This window comes from Heterodontus francisci, chromosome 45, assembly GCF_036365525.1.
Source record: "Heterodontus francisci isolate sHetFra1 chromosome 45, sHetFra1.hap1, whole genome shotgun sequence".
Classification (NCBI taxonomy): Eukaryota; Metazoa; Chordata; class Chondrichthyes; order Heterodontiformes; family Heterodontidae; genus Heterodontus; species Heterodontus francisci.
This window is the reverse complement of record NC_090415.1, coordinates 14,902,646-14,922,545: the sequence shown is the minus strand read 5'-3', so window position 1 is coordinate 14,922,545 and position 19,900 is coordinate 14,902,646. Positions and strand designations below refer to the sequence as shown.

At 42.7% G+C, this 19,900-nt stretch overlaps 1 protein-coding gene and 1 long non-coding RNA gene across 2 annotated transcripts in view; both read left to right on the top strand.

Annotated features, from left to right (window-relative positions):
- Positions 1 to 1,405: 1,405 nt before the first annotated feature.
- Positions 1,406 to 2,838, top strand: LOC137356348 (uncharacterized). The gene is made up of 3 exons (XR_010971034.1): positions 1,406 to 1,996; positions 2,195 to 2,230; positions 2,801 to 2,838. It is a non-coding gene; the product is annotated as an uncharacterized lncRNA (long non-coding RNA).
- A 2,168-nt stretch (positions 2,839 to 5,006) lies between these two features.
- LOC137356126 (immunoglobulin superfamily member 1-like) overlaps positions 5,007 to 19,900 on the top strand; it is a 78,901-nt gene continuing 64,007 nt past the window's right edge. Inside the window, exons 1-3 of the mRNA XM_068021924.1 lie at positions 5,007 to 5,268; positions 8,849 to 9,139; positions 13,075 to 13,182. The gene's annotated coding sequence lies outside the window, so the exon portion shown is untranslated. The remainder of the gene's footprint in view (positions 5,269 to 8,848; positions 9,140 to 13,074; positions 13,183 to 19,900) is intronic.

Below are 19,900 nucleotides of genomic sequence, written 5' to 3'. Positions count from 1 at the left end.
TCTTCTCTGTGGGATGTTAATGCAGCATCGTCAGCGAAGAATAGTTCCCTGGTGAGGATTTTCCTTACTTTGATCTTCGCACTAAGATGGGAAAGATTGAACAACCTGCCATCTGATCTTGTGTGGAGGAAAAGTTCTTTTTCTTCTGAAGACACATAGTTTTTTTACTTCTTTGGCCTCCTTGTCTCGGGATACAAAAGGTAAGCGCCTGGAGGTGGTCAGTGGTTTGTGGAGCAGCACTTGGAGTGGCTATAAATGCCAATACTAGAGTGACCGACTTTCATAGTATATGGAAATGCAATCAGTACGTATTTATCTACAATCATGCATACTAATCGAATGTTTTAACGGTATTACCTGCTCGCAAATGCAGTTGTTGAGTTGACGAAAGGAATAGAAGGCTAAATCATTACAGGTCGATGAAGTAGTGCACGAGGGGGCACGTGTGGAGCTTTGACAGTGACATAGATCTGAAGATCCAATGCCCTGCTTTGGTGCACAAAGATCTATGTATAGCTCTGCAAAACTCTCCCAGTATCATCATTAAAACACTAGCACTGTTCTAGAACAAGAGCTTGTCCCATTGATCAATCGCATTGGAACCTCGTCTGAAAGTGGGGAGTGTGAGAAATGTGAACGACTGGACAATATTCAAATATTTCTGAACGTGCATTATTGTCTCCTTTCCTTCCATATTTTATGTTCCATGCTTTAACTATTATTCTTTTATCAGCAAAATGTAATTCAAATCAAGGCGATCGATTTCCAAGTTTCATAATCCTCATCAACACACCTAGACCCGGGAATATTTTCCCGGTAGCAAGAAATATAACGTTATGCGATTACAGTTCGATGGGTCTCGTGTGGAACATTCAGACGAGCACAGACATGAAATACCAATGCCTGTCCACTGCACCTTCCATGTGTATATAGCAATGAATGCAGCTATATTATTATTATGTTATTATTATATAATGAATGCAGCTATCTGTTTTCGCCATAATCTAGGGGTTACGAAAAACAATTTAGTTCCACTACATGACAGAGTGAGATTCTTTCAAAAACAAATCATTTTCAACGTGACCGGAGTGAGATGATTTTGTTCGTCATGTAATTACGATTCAAGATGTGTGCGTCATAGTTCATTGATGCCATGAGAAAATATTGCCCTTGGCAGGAGTGCTGCGCCTCGTCCCGGACATGTTACCAGGGCCCCAACTAATGACGAAAGCTTGCATTGCCTGGAATAGAGAAGGCTAAAAGATTATTTTGATCGGGATTTTTAAGATTTTGACAATAATTGAAAATATAGAGAAAGAAAAAGTTGTTCACTGTTGCAGAATCCAAAACAAGGATCCAAGCACTTGAAATCACCTCCAGACCCTACAGGTCCGAATTAGGGAACTCGTGTTTCACCGAATGGGCGGTGGAATGCAAAAGATGCTATCTCAATGTTTTTTATACCTTGAGGTGCATAGTGCTTTACGCGCCAAGATGATTAAATTTCTTATTCAGAGATTATGGAGCCAAGGCTTGCAGATGGAGTTCGAATGCAAATCAGAAATTATCTTATTGAATGGCGTAACAGGCTAGGGGCTGTTCCTATATTCCTTTGCTCCGAGAAATGCAAACTTTATGTAAAGCATGAGAACAAACTGTGTAAATATGCCTTGCAGTCTTTGAGTATAGAAGATTACAGGTTGATCTGATCGAGACACGGATAATGAAAAAAACTGGTTCTACGATAATGGGGAACCTAAAAGCAAACTAAGTTTTAGAAGAATCGAGAACACACAACTTGCAATTGAGCACTCAGCGATTCAGGAGAGAACTCAGAAAGTACTTCCTAACACAGTGGGCATCTGTCGCATTCTCACCCAAAATAAACACTTGGGTGTAAACCGTCAACTTGAGCCTTCAAAGCTGAGATCAATAGCTGTTACTTTGGGTATTGAGGGCTATGGAGTGAAGTCAGGAAAATGAAGCTGAGATACAGGTGAGCTATTATAAAATTGAACAGTGGGGCAGATGAAAGAAGTTTAATGACCTTCGCCTCTTCCTAATGTTCCTAATACAATGATAATTTAGGAAGTGGCTATATCGATTCTCTGAGAATTGGTACATTTGGTTGGAGATCATTAAAATATCGATGTGCATTTTTTTTTACTTTCTTCGTATTTTGTTTTTTCTGCAGTTCATCTCCATTTGCTAGTCGGACAGGGAACAAACTGTGAGTCTTCAGAAGTAAATGTTACTAACCAATTCACTAACCTGAACCTGAGGGTACTATTGGCATGATACCCAACGACTTAGTACTGGGGAAAGCTGTAAAACTGCAGGGCGCACTGACCCTTTACATAAATTGTTATGGGAAATTTTGCAGTATTTTCTTCAAGTTCCAATATTCCGAAAGAGATTGTCCTCACTATCCAGCAAATATCGTGTGTTAAATTGTATTAAACAACCATGCGCTTTGCTGTCCAAAAGCATGCAGTTTCGCTTTAGCCTTTCTTGTGGTGTAATAAATAACTGTGTTTAAATTGGTTACAATTGTTCTTCTTAGGTTCATTGAAACATTTGTATCATTATTACGACCTTAACCATAATCAAAAATTGTTTGATAGTTCAAAGCTATTTAAAAGCAGAGGGCGTTCTGTCTTCTGACACTATCGTCATTGCAGCATGGATGCGTTTCTTGTTTTGGTAAAGGCCACATGGAACTTTGTTTATTATAATAAGCGAAAAGTAAATTTACGAAAAGAATTTCGTCGATAAGCTGTTCTATTTGTCCATTCCTCAGATGTTTTACCGAAACCAACCTTATCTCTGAATCCACCCTTCAATGGTTTCCTTCGGGGGAAAAAATAAACTTGACTTGTCGTTGCCAGTGTCCCATCACGAGGATCCACGTTTACAGAAGTCAGGATAGGGTCAACCAAAGTTATATCAACCACGGGAAGTGTGAGATCTCATTAGCATTCATAGCAGGCCATGCCCATGACGGGAATTACACATGCCAATGTATAGTCTTGAAGAATAATGAATGGAGATATTCAAATGAAAGCGACGTTGTTCAGATACATATTCGAGGTACATATTTGATTAAGGGTTCTAATTGTCATGTTAATTACAGGGGAAACTGTTCTCGTCACTGGTGCTTAAGGCGTAATTCATGGACCCTCGGACGTCAGTTATATTTGCGTGTTCGTCTCGTTATGCAAAGCAATCCGGGGTACATCGATTTGAAACTGACGGTGTTAAGCAGTCTATAGGTCTTTTTAAACTCCAATTTCATATGGAACGGTTTTGGGTTAGGAGCCTGCTAATGGTGGACAGCTCTAGCAGTTGTCGGCGCATATTTGCTCATTCTGAGAAGGCATTTCCGCCGCTTTCCTTCAACCTGCAGAAAATGTCTTTTTTTTTTAAATAAGCGACCCTCCTGGCAGTCGGAGAGTGAGTCGAAGGCAGAGCAACCCTTCAATATAATCAATCTTGTCATCTCCTTTTTGGTGCTTCTGGTGGAGGAATAGCAACGGGCCATTGGTGTATTTGCACTTAAATGTATTCATGCATTGTTAAATACTGCAGCTAAGTGAGGATATGATATTGAACTGGAAAGTTTGATATGTGATTCAATCAGTCACTTGGTTTTCTACAGAGAAACTGGAGGCTAGTCAAATCAGCTGGGGCGGAGGTGTAAAACGTGCAGTATCGCATTGACCGACATTACAACATTCAGCCTCTCGAGCCTGCACCACCATTTAACAAGATCATAGCTGATCTGTTTCTGTCTCGAACTCCACACTCCTATCTACCCCTGATAACCTTGATTCCCTTGTGTCTACCTCCACGTTAAAAAAAATACAATGATCCCTGCCTCCACCACCTTCTGAGGCAGAGAGTTTCAAAGTCACACAACCCTCTCAGAAAATAAAAACTCCTCATCACTGTCGTAAAAGGGCAACCCATAATTTAAAAGTGTCCCCTAGTTCTGGACTCACCAACAAAAGGAAACATCCTTTTCCAAATCCACCTTGTTACAGCCTTTCAGGATCGCATATATTTCACTCAGCTCTCCCCTCACTCTTCAAAACTCCAGCGAAAACAAGTCCGTCTGACCAACCTGTCCTCATTAGAAAATCCTCGCATTTCAGGTGTCAATTTAGTAAACCTCCTCTGAACCAACTCCAACGCATTTACGTCCTTCCTTAAATAAGGAGACCAAAACTGCACGCAGTATTCGAGATGTGTTCTCACCAATGTCCTGTATAACGGAAGCATAGCATCCTTACGTTTATTTCCAATTCCTCTCGTAATAAAGGGTAGCATTCCATTGGCCAACAGTATGCAAAATGCCCGTAATTGCAGTGAATGGAATTAAATATGTGGCATGGCATGAAACGTGCACCCGATCACTTCAGGCCCAGTCTGTAACACTTTCCGAGATCAAATTCTAGTCGGTAGATTTGAAGATGCATCTCAAAGCAAGAAGGAGATGTGGAGAGGTGGAGTGGTTTAGGGGCAGAATTCCAGAGCTTTCAGGTATGGTAATGCAGCATTTATGGTTGAACAGAGAGACAGTTGCAATGTGCAAATCAGGGGCAAAGACTTCAGAAACTGAAGCGTTAGAGGTGAAGAGACCCAGATAAAGAGTGACGTGAGAATCGGAGGGGAATGGTAAACTTTTGAGCTCAAGGATGGTCAAGATTGAGCAGGCAGTATAGACATGTGCACTTATAGACTGTCCAAGGTTCATTCTTGAAAGGCAGCGAAAGGTGACTGGACGAAATAGCCTGCACATTCGTATTTACCCTTCTCAGTATGCGGTTTATTGTTTTGATTCGATGTTTATGTGGAAATAGGATTACATGTTGAATGTCTCAATGTGCCATTCCGTCGAATTGTGCTATACAATTTCATATGTTTGTTTTTTTCCTGTTATGCATTCCAATATTTTTCCAGAGGAAGTCGCAATGCCGAATATTGTCACGAAGCCAGCTTCTGGTGCCGTTTCAATCGGAGAAAAACTCCATATAAGCTGCAAAGGCGACATTCGCTCCGCAGGGGGGACATTTCACTTATACAAAAGTAACAAAAGGTCACCTCTGCTGTCCCATAATGCTTCTGATGCTGCTCGAACTGTGACCTTTACCATCGACATTCAAAACAAACAGTCGGCAGGCAATTACAGCTGCCGATATCAAACGGAGATTCTCAGAAAGTTGGTGCATTCGCCATTCAGTACAGAGGCGAAGATTACTGTGAGAGGTAGGGAGCAACACATATCAACACGTGTTTTAATGTGCTCATGTCTCAATATCAGTCACTTTAGAATGAACGCAGGCGATGAACTAATTTTAATTCCAACCCTCATGTAAGAATTTATCTGCAAAAGTCAACTGTGGCTGAATTGTTGATCTATTGTATTAACATTTTCTATCCGAGTTCCATGCGCCGGAGGAACTAAGCACTAAACGGGTTTAGAGCAGAATAATCCTAAAACTGATCCTACAGATGGTCATAGATGGTCGACTGGATCGATGGCGTGAAGAGCTAATGGGAGCCGAATGGAAAAAGATTGGTGCAAGAATGTGAAATTCAATTCACGCCTCTTAATCACAAAGGTTCCACGTTCAGTTCCCGCTCCAAGATTGAGCACAAGAAAGGCTGACACTCCACTTCAGTACTGAGAGAGTGCTGCACTGTCGTAGATGCTATCCTTTGGATGAAAAGTTAATCCGAGGTTCCATTTGCCTGCTCGGTTCAATGTGAAAGACCCCCTGGCAATAGTTCGAACAAAAGCATTGCAGCTAACTCTGGGTCCTGGCCAATACTTAGCCCGCAATCAATATTAGAAACACATGGATTATCTGGTCATTATCACATGGCAGTTTATGGATGTCTGATTGCGCAGGTTGACTGCGACGTTTGCTACATTTCAGAAGCTGCAAAACGGTTTGCACGTCTGGTGGTCATGAAAGGCGCTATATAAATGCAGTTTTTCTTTAAATAAATAGACAGCGGATGGTTAGGACTGTCCATACAGAATTGAGAATCTATGTAAGTGACCACTTTGTGTTCATTATTGAACGAAGACAAAATGGGATGCACTAAATGCCCTGCAATAAAATAAAGAATAGGCACAGTCGGTTTCACGCTTTTTTCCATCCTATCTTATATTGTAAATATTACCTAATAGCAACATTTATGTGAAACGTATGTCATATACTTTTAGTTTTAACTGAATGGCACAATTTGCAATATATATATATTGCATAGAGTATAATTTAAGACGCTGGAAACATTTTGTGGGACATTTGTTTTTGAAGTAATTATGTTGCAAGTAAACTTCAAGTGCTGGGAATCTCCATGGACCTCGAGTACAATGCAGTTTCAAATGGAGAAACAGTTCATGCTACCTGTAAGCATAGCATGCCCCCCACAAAGGGGTATTCTCCTTATACAAAAATCATAAAAGGGAACCATTCGCTTAATACATCTGACGCTTAGCCGAATGCGGCCTTTGCCATAAATACACTTAATAATGGCTCTAGATTTAATCGTAGTTCTTGATATCAGTCAGTTTAGCGAAGGTCTGATGGAGTCGTCATTCACTTAAGATACAGGGATTACCATGCAATGCATGGGTCAACAAATATCAAATATTTTATAGCAATTTATCTGAAAGAATTATTCCTTCGATCATATCAATGTATAATTGGTAATGGACTTCAAATGCAATACAAACGACATTTACGAACGTGCTTGGAGAAATTCACTTGGGATTAGTTTTGATCAACTGTCTTACCTTTTCCTTGTTGCATGGGCTGCATAAGTTCACTCCTCACAGTTTTAGCGCAAAATATGTCAAAGCAAAGAAAATGAAAATTGCTGTTTAATTTATTTTTATTATTTAGTCGTTTGGAGGATGTGGGCATCACTGGTTAGGCCAGCATTTATTGCCCTTTCCTAATTCCCCTTGAAAAGGTGGTGGTGAGCTGCCTTCTTGAATCGCTGCAGTCTTCGGGGTGTAGGTACACCCACAGTGCTGTTAGGAAGGGAGTTCTAGGAATTTGACCCAGTGACAGTGGAGGAACGGCGAAATAGTTCCAAGTCAGGGTAGTGTGTAGCTTGGAGGAGAACTTGAAGGTGGTGGTGCTCCCATGCATCTGATGTCCTTGTCTGTCTAGTTGGAAGAGGTCATGGGTTTGGAAGATGCGGTCGAAGGAGTCGTGGCGAGTTGCTGCAGTGCATCTTGCTGCTGGTACACGTTGCTGCCACTGTATTTCTGTAGTGGAGGGAGTAAATGTTGAATGAGGTGGATGGGGTGACAATGAAGTGGGTGGCTTTGTCCTGGAGGGTGTGTGGCAACTTGAGTGTTGTTGGAGCTGCACTCATCCAGGCAAGTGGAGATTATTCCATCAAACTCCTGACTTGTGCCTTGTAGATGGTGGATAGGCATTGGGGCGTCAGGAGGTGAGTTATTCGCGACATAATTCCGGGCCTCTGACTTGCTCCTTTAGCCACAGTATTTGTGTGGCTGGTGAAGTTCATGTTTAGGTCAATGGTAACTCCCAGGAAGTTGATAGTGGGGGATTCAGCGATGGAAATGTCATTGAACATCAAGGCCAAATGGTTAGATCATCTCTCGTTTGAGATTGCCATTGCCATGCACTTATGTGGTGCGAATGTTACTAGCCACTTATCCGTCTGAGCCTCGATGTTGTCCAGGTTTTGTTGCATCTGGACACGGGCTGCTTCAGTATCTGAGGAATTGCGAATGGTGCTAAACATTGTGCAATCATCAGCGAGGAACTGTGCTTCTGACCTGATGACAGAGGAAAGGTCATCGATGAAGCAGCTGAAGATGGTTCGGCCTAGGACATTACCCCAAGGAGCTCCTGCAGTGATGTCCTGGGACTGAGATGATTGACCTCCAGCAACCACAACCATCTTCCCTTGTGCTAATGTAGTGAAAAAAAGTTCACCAAACTAAATACGCCTAATATTGATAATGTATGCAAAACAGTCTATATACACTTAGGAACTCTTCCGTTTTCTACATGGTCTGATGGACTTTCAAGTTTTTACCCAAATAAATAACACCATCTCCATCCAAGCAGCCCTCATAATTCTATAAGTATAGTGAGGAAAATTGGTGCATGTATACAATATTATATATATATAGACTCCTCTAGCCTTAAAATTCTTATCCTTCTGTTCAAATCCCTGCATGACCTCGACACTCCAGTCTCTGCCAGTCCGACAACAATTCGGCATCTGTGTAATCTTCCAATTCTGGACACTTATTCAGCTCCAATTTTTATCGTTCCAGGATTGGTAATGTGGATGTAGTCACCTGCATAGCAAACTTTCGAATTCTGTCTGCAAAATTTCTGCTAAATTATGGTGGGAAATTTACAACAGTTTCTTAAAGTTTTAATATTCCCAATAAAGTCCCTATTACGAAGCGGCAATCATGACGTTTCCCCTATTTTAAACTGCATTTAAAACCCTGCATGTTGCTATCAGAAATCATGTAATTTCCCCTTCAGCCTTTCCTATGGTGTAATAAATAACTGTGTTTAAAATGGCTGCTGTTGCAGTTTTCTTTGTTCGTTGAAACTTTCATGTTATTACGGCCTCAACAGTCATTGGAAATTATTCATTAATTCCAATGATAAAGCTCTTTAAATGCAAAGGCACGTTATTTTTTGGTACTATCGTCATTGCAACACAGATGAGATTTCTGTAAAAGGACACATTGCACTAGGTTTTTCACAACAATATAAATGTAGATTCATTGAAAAAAAATGTTGATAAACTGTTCTGTTTGTCCATTTCTCAGATGCTTTATCGAAGCCAACCTTAACTCTGAATGCACCCTTCAGAGCTTTCAGAACGGGAGAGAAAATAACCTTGACTTGTCGCTGTCAGTGTCCCATAATGAGGATCCACTTTCGCAGAAATCAGGATAGGATCAACTACACTGATCTTAAAGATGGAAAGTGTGAGACCTCTTACGATTTCATAGCAGGTCATGGTCATGAAGGGAATTACACATGTCAATGTTTAATCGCAGAGACTGGAGAATGGAGCCATTCAAAACACAGTGACCCTGTTCAAATATATATTCGAGGTATGTTATGAAAACAGATTCTGTCACTGAGATTACTTGAATTGGGGGGTACTTGCTCGCCCAACAAGAGTTCCAATTGCCCTGTTAAACATAAACGTAGGGGAAACTGTTTTTGTCACAGGTTCTTAAAGCGGAATTCAAGGATGCGTGGGCAGAGGTTATGTTGCCCATCCATGTTGCTGTGCAAAGCAATCCGGGATACATCGATTTGAACTTGCTGGTGTAAGTCAGGGCAGAGGTCAGGTTAAACTGCACTTGCTAGTGCAGTCTGGTTTATAACGGGTTAGGATTAGGAAACTTGCTGGTCGTGGCGAGTTCCAGCAGTTACTGAAACATCTTTCCTCAGTGTAAGAAGGCACTTCAGCCGCTTTCCTTCAACTTCCCGAAAAAACTCCAGCGTTTGGAGTAAGAGACCACGCTGGCAGACAGTGTGTGGGTGGAAGCCAGAAGAATCCTTTCATATGATTCCACTCTTACCCAGTGTGCGCACTGACACGGAACACAAAAGTCCGAGTGTATCAGGCCTGTGTCCTCAGTACCTTGCTCTACGGCAGCGAGGCCTGGACAACGTATGCCAGCCAAGAGCGACGTCTCAATTCATTCCATCTTCGCTGCCTTCGGAGAATACTTGGCATCAGGTGGCAGGACTATATCTCCAACACAGAAGTCCTTGAAGCGGCCAACACCCCCAGCTTATACACACTACTGAGTCAGCGGCGCTTGAGATGGCTTGGCCATGTGAGCCGCATGGAAGATGGCAGGATCCCCAAAGACACATTGTACAGCGAGCTCGCCACTGGTATCAGACCCACCGGCCGTCCATGTCTCCGTTATAAAGACGTCTGCAAACGCGACATGAAATCGTGTGACATTGATCACAAGTCGTGGGAGTCAGTTGCCAGCATTCGCCAGAGCTGGCGGGCAGCCATAAAGACAGGGCTAAATTGTGGCGAGTCGAAGAGACTTAGTAGTTGGCAGGAAAAAAGACAGAGGCGCAAGGGGAGAGCCAACTGTGCAACAGCCCCAACAAACAAATTTCTCTGCAGCACCTGTGGAAGAGCCTGTCACTCCAGAATTGGCCTTTATAGCCACTCCAGGCGCTGCTTCACAAACCACTGACCACCTCCAGGCGCGTATCCATTGTCTCTCGAGATAAGGAGGCCCAAAAGAACTCTTACCCAGTGTGCGCACAACTGCGTGTTAATGGTTCTGGTCAAATAATATCTTTCGTAGATTTGTAGTAAACTGTATTCACGCATTTTTCCACATTCTAGCTAAATGAGGACATGGCGTTGAACCGGACATGTCTATATGTGACTCAATCAGTCATTTGAACTTCTGTAGAGGCATCTGCGCTGAAGAAAATTGGGGGCCGGGAAGATTGTATCGCGCAGCTGGTGCAAAATGTGCACTATCTGATTGACCACCATTATGTGCAGTGCCTGATATTCAGTCCCATAATGGATTTGAAGATTTGGCGTGGCTTGGAATGGGCGACCGATTGGATATTGACCATTTAGCACCATCGCCACAGACCAAATTCGAGCCCCTATGTTGAAAGACGCATTTCAAACGAGGGAAGCGATGTAGAGACGTGAAGAGGTTTTGGGGGTGGACTTCCAGCAGTCAAGGCCTCGACAGCTGAAGGCATGGTCACCAATAGTGGAAGAATTAATATTGAATATTACAAAGATAAGGAGGGAAGAGACCACGCCGGGATTTGAAAACAAGAATTCTTTTTTTTTTAATTGAGTCCTTGCAAAATGCACTGACAGATAATGAGCAGCACTATGATCTTTTGCAGCCGTTATTCAGTTCGAAGCACCAAATGAAAGTTCAGTAGCAACCAGATAGTATCGACTTGGATACGGTGGAGAACTTTCAGGTGTGGTAATATCAAATCAGTGCACTGAACAGAGAGAGACTTGCAATGTACATATCGAAGGCAAAGACTCAATAACCTGAAGTGGGCAGTGGTGAAGAGAGCCAGATAAACAGTTATGTGAGAAAGTAGAGACAAGGTGATCTTCTGAGATCAAGGGTCGCCAGAATGAAGGCTCGATCCCCACAACCCTGCAAGTCTATTTCCCTTCAAGTGGCCATCTAATTTCCTTTTGAAGTCATTGAATGCCTTCACTTTCGCCGCACTGGGCAGCGAGTTCCATATCATTACCACCTGCTGTTCTTCCTCATATACCCCAGGCATCTCTTTCCCAAAGCCTTCAACCATTAGTTAATAGGAACATTAATCCCTAGCTAACATATTAAAGCCTGTCATAATCTTGTACACTTCTGCTAAAGCTCCCCTCGATTTCGTTTGTTCTTTTAATAAGACTTCAATGGAGGGTTTACATCCAGGGTTGTACAACATGCAGCCTGCAGGCGAGCATACAGCCAATGGTTCCCATCCAGCCAAAGAATATTTTCCTGAGTTGAGAAGTTGTCTTCTTCTTTCAGACCGGCTTTGAAAACATCACGATGTGAGTTTCACAGCTGACAGATGTTTAGGGCGGGGACTGTGTTTTTCCAACTTCAGACAGATTCGGGGCTTGCCAACGGATTCGAACTTCTTTTTTAAAGGCAGCCAGAAACAAACAGCGCGACTTCAAAAAAAAACTAACTAACCTCAAAGCTTATGTGCTGAGCACTCCAGCTCCCTACAACTGTCCGAGATAGAGCGAGAGGGACAGAGAGGGGAGGGGGACAGAGTGAGAGAAACAGGCTTCTGAGCCTGGTGTATCTTATGATCACTGCGTATTTCAATGACTTGGGTGTGGGCTTGGAGGGAGTAATGCCTAGCAGAGAACTGTGTCTATCCCCCCGATTGTACTAACTCCTCCTATCACTGTGTTCCTATTTACTACCCCCCCTCGAATGGCTCCCTGTACCAAGGTGCCATGGTCAGTTTGCTCATACACAGTCCAGCCCTCACTATCACCCATACAAGTTGAAAGGACCTTAAACTTGTTGAACAATAGCAAGGGCTCAGGCTCCTCTACTTCTGCCTTCTTGTCCCCTTACCTGCATCACTTGCAGTCGCACATCCCTGACCACTGATCAAATCAGAAGACGCAATCGCACGGGGTGTGACTGCTTTCTGGAGCAAAGTTTCCAGGTATGGTCCCCCTCCCTGTCCCCCTCCCTGATGCCTAAGTATTGCCAGATTCAATCCACGCTAGTGATTCTGAGATGTAAACTTATTTTGTAAAGACAAACTACACTTAGTAATTGTCATCTGAATCTAAGAATCCTTGGTGCAGTGGATGAACAGCATCAATCGAGATATGGGAACATGAAATTAAAGGTCAATGAAACCATCAGAGTAAAAGATAGGTTTAACAACAATGTAAAAGCCTAACAGTACTAATTATCTACTTAAAAGATTAACACGTTATGAAAGACCCAGGTTAGGACTGGAATGCACTGCCTGAGAGTGTGGTGGAGGCATATTCAATAGAGACCTTCGAAAGAGTACTGGATAAATTTATGATGAGAACATTTTCCAGGGCTGCGGAGGAAAGGCAGGGCAATTGGACGAAGTGAGCTGCTCTCGCAGAAAGCGGGCACGGACAGGACAGGCTGAATGGCCTCCTTCTGTGCTGTAACCATTGCATGCTTCTATGATTCTATACATTAATGAAGGTTCCTTCTATTCATCAATTCCAGACAAATAGTTCAACATGTTCTAAGAGAATGTGCTAACCAATTTGACAGAAAATTATTAATCTCCTTCAAGTATTATTATGAATGTAACTTGTTATTACTGTTTTTTATTGTGTTTTTTTAGTAAAACAAGTAATACCAGCGGGTTTTCCAACGTTTTTGAATAAAGAAAAATAAACAATTCTTCTCTATTTATAATTGTTTTTTGGAAAGGTTGAATTGTAACATATGTCACGCATACATCAAAGAAAAATATTTCTCCTTCTCCACAGGACAACATCTCACAGCTGCCCTCGTTCAGCTCTGCCTCAGTATCTTATTGCTTATCGTGATTTTGATCATCATTGTTGACCATTTTGTTAATGTCATTCCGCCAGGAGGTAAGACACTAAAAGAAAATGCTAGATGTTATTTCTCTCTAAATGGATATTCTGTGATATTCTATATCTAAAAAAAGTCAAATCAATGGTGTTCTGTCTAATGCAGAGCCTGCAGGATATCATCTTGCACTCAAACACAGATTGAAGAAGCTAGCTATCTCTCTTTGTTTTCCCCGAAAAGCAACTGTTGTTTGATAGAACAATCACAGAGCCACTGAGCCTAGATGACCCTGCTGCAGTGTCACAAAAAGAAATGCAAGTTAAGGATAAAACTTGCATAAAACCTCCTTCATTCTGATGTGCCAATCTAATGTCCATCTAAAGAAAAGCAAAATATTGTGATTGAAATTATCGCCATAAATGCTGGCCATCCCCAGTAGGTCAGGCATCCATTGTGGCAAGGGAAAGTGTGTCATTCTTTTAGATATGCGACCTTTCATCAGAATTAGAAAATGCTGGCGAGTAATGGTTTTAAACAAGCTTAGAGGCACGAAAATAGGATAGGAAGGAACGAACTAAATGGAAGGTCTTCCATAAGGTGGAAAGTAAGAATGGTAGAATAATGTAACAGATGATGATGATAACGATGCTGGGCAAATAAAGGATGGCAATGGTCGAAGTTAAGAAACAAAGCACTTGTCTAAATAGATACTTATACATTTGAAATTTCTACAGGAGTAAAGGCATTGGACAATACTGGCTCCCCTTCACTTCGCAGAAGACCAACACAGGACTGAAATTTCCTTAGAATGATTCAGTGTCTCAAGGGTGCCTTTTGAAGATCAGCAGAAGCATGTTTTGCAGTGGATTTAGACCTTTACATCTTTATTTCTGTCATGGGAAAAGCATTTCTGATCTGATACCCTTCTCTCTAATTTCTGACGTTTCATAGACAATCAAGTGCTGCACAACTTATGCTTATTTTATCAGAACATGGAGCATTTGATGCCATTTTGTGAAAATCAAATGCATTTTGCAGTTGACGTTGTGCCAAGTAATGATACAAAACTCAGCTTCAAGCTCTCTGGCTCTTGGTGTTAACACAATGAATGTTTGTTTCATCCCACATAAACAGCTGCGCAGTGTGAGATTTAAAAGAAACAGAAACCTGTCTATGACAATCAGAAGATGTTTCATTGCTGTCTTTGTGTTCTGACCCTGAGGGGTCCAAATCATACGGATGAGTGCAGCTCCATCAACACACAAGATGTCCAACACAGCCCTGGGCAAACCAGCCCGCCTGAGGCCTCCCCACACCACTTTGGACATTAATTACCTCCACCACAGTAGCAGCAGTGTATATTATCTATATGATGTTTTGCAGCAACACGTCAAGGCTCCTTCGAAACCACCGTCTAATCCCTCGGACTCTGCCACAGAGAAGATAAGGAAAGGCAGCAGGCCTTTCCTTAGAAATAACATTACCTGCAATTCCTCTCCAAATCACAAATCATCCTAACATGGAAGTATACTTTCACTGCGGCTCAGTCAAATACTGGAACTCCGCCCTTAAAAGCATTGTGGGTAACAAACGACATAGACTGACGTTTCAAGAGCATGGGTAGCCATCACTTTCAAATGAGCCGTTAGAGATGGTCAACAAATGTTGGCATTGTCGGCGACAACCACAAACTATGACAAAATGAATGACAATGGCTAAGCGCAGTTATGTTGCTGAGAAAATGGCAGGAGTGTTTATGAGTTGCATCAGCACGGTCCGGTTATTTTTTTTTATTTAGAGATACAGCACCGAGTCTGTGCCGACCATAAACCACCCATTTATACTAATCCAATACTCCTGCCACATCCCCCACCTGTTCCGATATGTCCCAACCTGTACTGGGGGCAATTTGTAATGGCCAATTTACCCATTAATCTGTGGGAGGAAACCAGAGCACCCAGCGAAAACCCACGCAGACACAGGAAAAACTTATAAACGCCACACAGGCAGTACCCAGAATTGAACCCAGGTTGCTAGAGCTGTGAGACAGTGGTGCTAATCACTGCGCCACTGTGCCATGCTGGGTGTCGCGGCTAAGGAATGGAAACTAATGTAGAAATCTGTCATGAGCCGCACCCTCCAAGGATAGCCCAGAATATCAGACTGTAACTGGCCCTTGAGGCTGGGCGTGCAAACAATATGCAAGCCAGATAATGTAGCATGACTCTACGCTTTGACTGATGTTTTGACTGAGAAAATCTATCCTTCCCACAAACCCAGTTTACCTGGGAGGGCAAAATAGAGGTCCGTTCAGAATCTCCTTTTGTTTATTGCACTTTACATTCAGATTCCCTTTCCTCTCTTGTGCATGGTTAAATGGGTATTTCATTGCAAAACGCAAATCAGTTTAGATTGTCTTTCAAGTGGAACACGACCACAAAAGAAGCTGGATGTGGCATGATATATCAAATCTCTGTTGGGTATTATGTTCAACATTCGACAAATAAATTATCTTCAGGTGCGAGTAATACCTGCGTCAGGCTCAGTCTTTCCAATGCAGCACGAGCTTAACAGGGACTGTTTCTGTGTTATAGACAGTTCAGCAAGATGACCCAATTTAAGTAATAGTATTTATGCAGGCGTTGACAACTTCATAATCAGAATTGTTGGTACAAGACAAGGATCAACTCCTGATTGATGGAGTTGAAAACAATGTGATCTTCTCTAATTCTTGTTAAGATAGAATAATATTAAGGAAAAAGTCGGTCTTTCAACACCAACAGTTCTGGTAATAACCACAGAGTATTGGGCGCCCGCACAGTCCAAAGTCGGCTACTTACTGTTCCACGTTCATTTTTTAAAGCCATTCTTACCGAAAATGGCATTAATTGACTAGAACTTACAGCACCAAAAAGGCTACACGGCCCATTTGATCCATGCCAGCGTTTGAGCTCCACACGACGCCTCCCCAATTCACATCATTTAGAACAATTGGAATAAAGGGTAATGCTTTTGGGGAGGGGAAACACAGCAAGAAAATACACAAGAACCGGGGGTGGGTGGGGGAGATTGAGAGGGGTAGAAGTATTAAGAGACATTGGAGTGCATGCCCACAGGTCCTTGCAGACGGCAGTAGAGGTATGTAGTGTGTTGAAGAAGGCATATGGAATGCTTTCCTTTATTGGCCGAGGGAAAGAATACAAAAGCAGAAATGTGATGCTTGAATTGTATAAAACGTTGTTTAGATCACAGCTTTAGTATTACGGACAGCTCTGGTCACCACATTACAGGAATGACATAATTGTTCGGGAGAGAGTACAGAGGAGATTTACAAGAATGTTGCCTTGGCTTGAACTTTTCAACTAGGAGGAAAGATTGGATCGACCAGGGTTGTTTTCCTGAGAAGAGAAGAGGCTGAGCGGTGACCTAATTGAGGTGTACAAAATTATGAAGGGCCTAGATACAGTGGACAGGCAGAACCTGTTTCCCCTAATGGACAGGTCAATTAACAAGAGCACAGATTTAAGGTGATTGGAAAAAGATTTTACACCCAGAGGGATGTAGATGTCTGGAATCCACTGCCAGAAATGATGGTGGAGGCATAAATCCTCAACTCATTTAAAAGATACCTGGACATGCACCTGAAGTGTTATAAACTGGAATGCTATGGACCAGGAGCTGGAAGGTGGGATTATATTGGGCCGCTACCTTTTTTTCATCCGGTATAGGTACGTTGGACTGAATGACCTCCTTCCATGCCTTAATTTTTCTGTGGTTCTATGGGTAAAGTTCGATGTTCATTTCTCCCTTTCTGCTTATCTAAGTCAACTGTGTGCATGTGACTCACCTCCAATACACCTTGCGTTAGCAAGTTCCACAATCTAGCCACTCTCTGGTAAAGAATTTTCTGCTAAATTCCCTATTGGATTGGTAGTGACAATTGTATATTTATAGCTGCTGGTTTTGCTTTCCCCGCACATGGAAACATCTTCTCCAGATTTTCTCTATCTAATTCTTTCATATACATAGATGGGGATCACATCACTACTCAGCGTTGTCTTATTATTGCTACTATATTTATGCGGTTTGTGGTATATGAATAATTTCAGTCCCACACTAACATGGTTGACATTGTTTGTGTGAGAACCTACTGGATTAGGGATACATTCCGTTCCCTGAAAGCCATTAGTGTAACAATTAGAATTTACCAGCTCTCCAGCAGTTGTGCGCGTTATTTTTGCTCCGTCTTGGCAAATGGCCAGTCATTAGACGTTATTTCTAGTTTAATGGTTCAGTAACGCAACCAACGCAATGACCATTCCCACCTGATCTGCAGGGAAAAGTGACTGGAATTTCTTCCAATGAAACTGCCGTTTTGAACGGTAATGGATAAGGTTTGAGAAGTTAATTATGATGTGTAACTGCTGAAAAGGAAGTACATTAGTTCCGTCAGGATATTGGAAAAGGGGTTGCAATATTAATTCGGATTGAAAGAGTTAAATGTTTGATAAACATGTTACGAACTTGAAGCCAGCAGATGCATGACCGCGTTTGGGTTACCAAGCCTGCTTAGCCACCATGACTGCAATAGCCACAATTCTTTGAATGATTGATCACTTACGATATCGTTCGTGGAATGATTGACTGCGTGCCTGTTTTCTGGATGATGAGATAACTTAGTGAACGGCAGGAAGTGAAGCAGAAGCGTTATCAGATTGGATATTCCAAAAAAAGGGAAGTGGTGAGAGATCTGTTAGCCAGGAGCTATATTATACAGAGATCTCAAGAATATTTTGTGCAACCTTGTGTTTGGATATTTAACCCTTTCATTATCAATTCTACTGTCATTGTAAGCAATACTGCCCAGATTTTCAGATCATGCGAATGTATGCAGCAGTGGCCTCAGCAATGTTCCCCGAGCTGTGCAGCTGAAAGTCCAGTGCAGGATGAGCACAAGATGGCCCCTTTTGAGATACCGCGTTACGGCCGCACGAACAAAAGAAAAAAATGATTGGTTGTTTCTTAAACGAATTGGCCACACAATGAAAAATAAAAGAGTATGTCTTGGTCCTCAGAAAGAATTATAACAGCCGCTGCTATTTCATAATGAGCTATGTGGGCGTGGCTGGCAGACCAGCAACTGGTTGCCCATCCCCTAATAACCGTGGACCGAGTGCTTTGTTGAGACATTTCAGAGGGCAGTTATGAATCAAACACATTGCTGTGGGACTGGAGTCTCATGTCAGATAGACCAGATAAGGACGGCAGATTATCTTCCCTAAAGGACGTCAGTGAACCACGTGGCGATTTACTACAATCACTGACAGTTGCAGTACGACTGAGAGTAGATTTCAATTCCAATTTGTTACCTAATTGGATGTAAATTTCAGCAGTGCCCTGGTGGGATTTAAACCCGAGTCCCCAGGGCATTAGTCTGGGCCTCTGCATTCCTAGTCGAGTGGTACTGCCACTACGTCACCATCTCCCACTGGTCCCACAGCCATGGTAGCAAGCTCGGAGGCGACTTGGCTGCAAACTACGGCATTGAGACGGATCCAAGATGGAGTCCCTTCCTCCCCCAGGCCACTGGGGAGGTTTCCCAGGGTAAAACAGAAAGTCATGTGCACCAGCAGCCGAGCCACAGAGGCGGGTAGCTCATTTGCATAACGGAAGACACAATCGGTGTGAGTTTCCGGCGTCGCTGGCGTTTTGCCGGCGGCGAAGGGGCCGCGCCTGAGATGAGGAGGCTAGCAGCTCCGAAGGGGTAGCCCCATTGCTGCAGTCTTGGCAACTATCGGAGAAAGAGACTCCATGCCTCAAAGAGTGAGCCGTGGATAGGAAAGTCATCCCCGAAGGCCAAACAATCCAACATTATTCTTACGCCGTTTTGTTTTCATTTGGAAGACAGTACTTTACAAGTAACTGGGGGGGGGGGGGGAAACAACAATAATTTTCAAAATGGATATGGAAATAACTTCGGAAATGATAAGGATGATCTTCTGAGGATGTACTTAGAGCTTGGAGTGGTACTTGGAACTATGATGTTGTTGCCATTTCAGAGACTTGGTTGAGGGATGGACAGGATTGGCAGCTAAATGTTGCAGGATTTAGAAGCTTCAGGCGGGATAGAGGGGGGGAAAAGGGTTGGGGGAGTTGCATTACTTGTTAAGGAGAATATCACAACTGTACTACGGGAGGACACCTCGGAGGCGTCGTGCAGCAAGGCAATATGGGTGGAGCTCAGGAATAGGAAGGGTGCAGTCACGATGTTGGAGGTTTTCTACTGGCCTCCCAACAGCCAGTCGGAGGTAGAGGATAGGATATGTGGACAGATTTTGGAAAGATGTAAAGGTAACAGGGTTGTAGTGGTGGGTGGTTTTAACTTCCCCTCTATTGACTGGGACTCACTTAGTGCTAGGGGCTTGGATCGGGCAGAATTTTTAAGGAGCATCCAGGAGGGCATCTTGAAACAATATGTAGATAGTCAAACTAGGGATGGGGCCGTTCTGGACCTGGTATTGGTGAATGAGACCAGCCAGGTGGTCGAAGTTTCAGTAGGGGAACATTTCGGGAACAGTGACCATAATTCCATAAGTTTAAAGGCACTTGTGGATAAGGATAAAACTAGTCCTCGGGTGAAGGTGCTAAATTGGGGGAAGGCTAATTATAACAATATTAGACAGGAGCTGAAGAATTTAGATAGGGGGCGGCTGTTTGAGGGTAAATTGACATCTGACAAGTGGGAGTCTTTCAAACGTCAGTTGATTAGAATCCAGG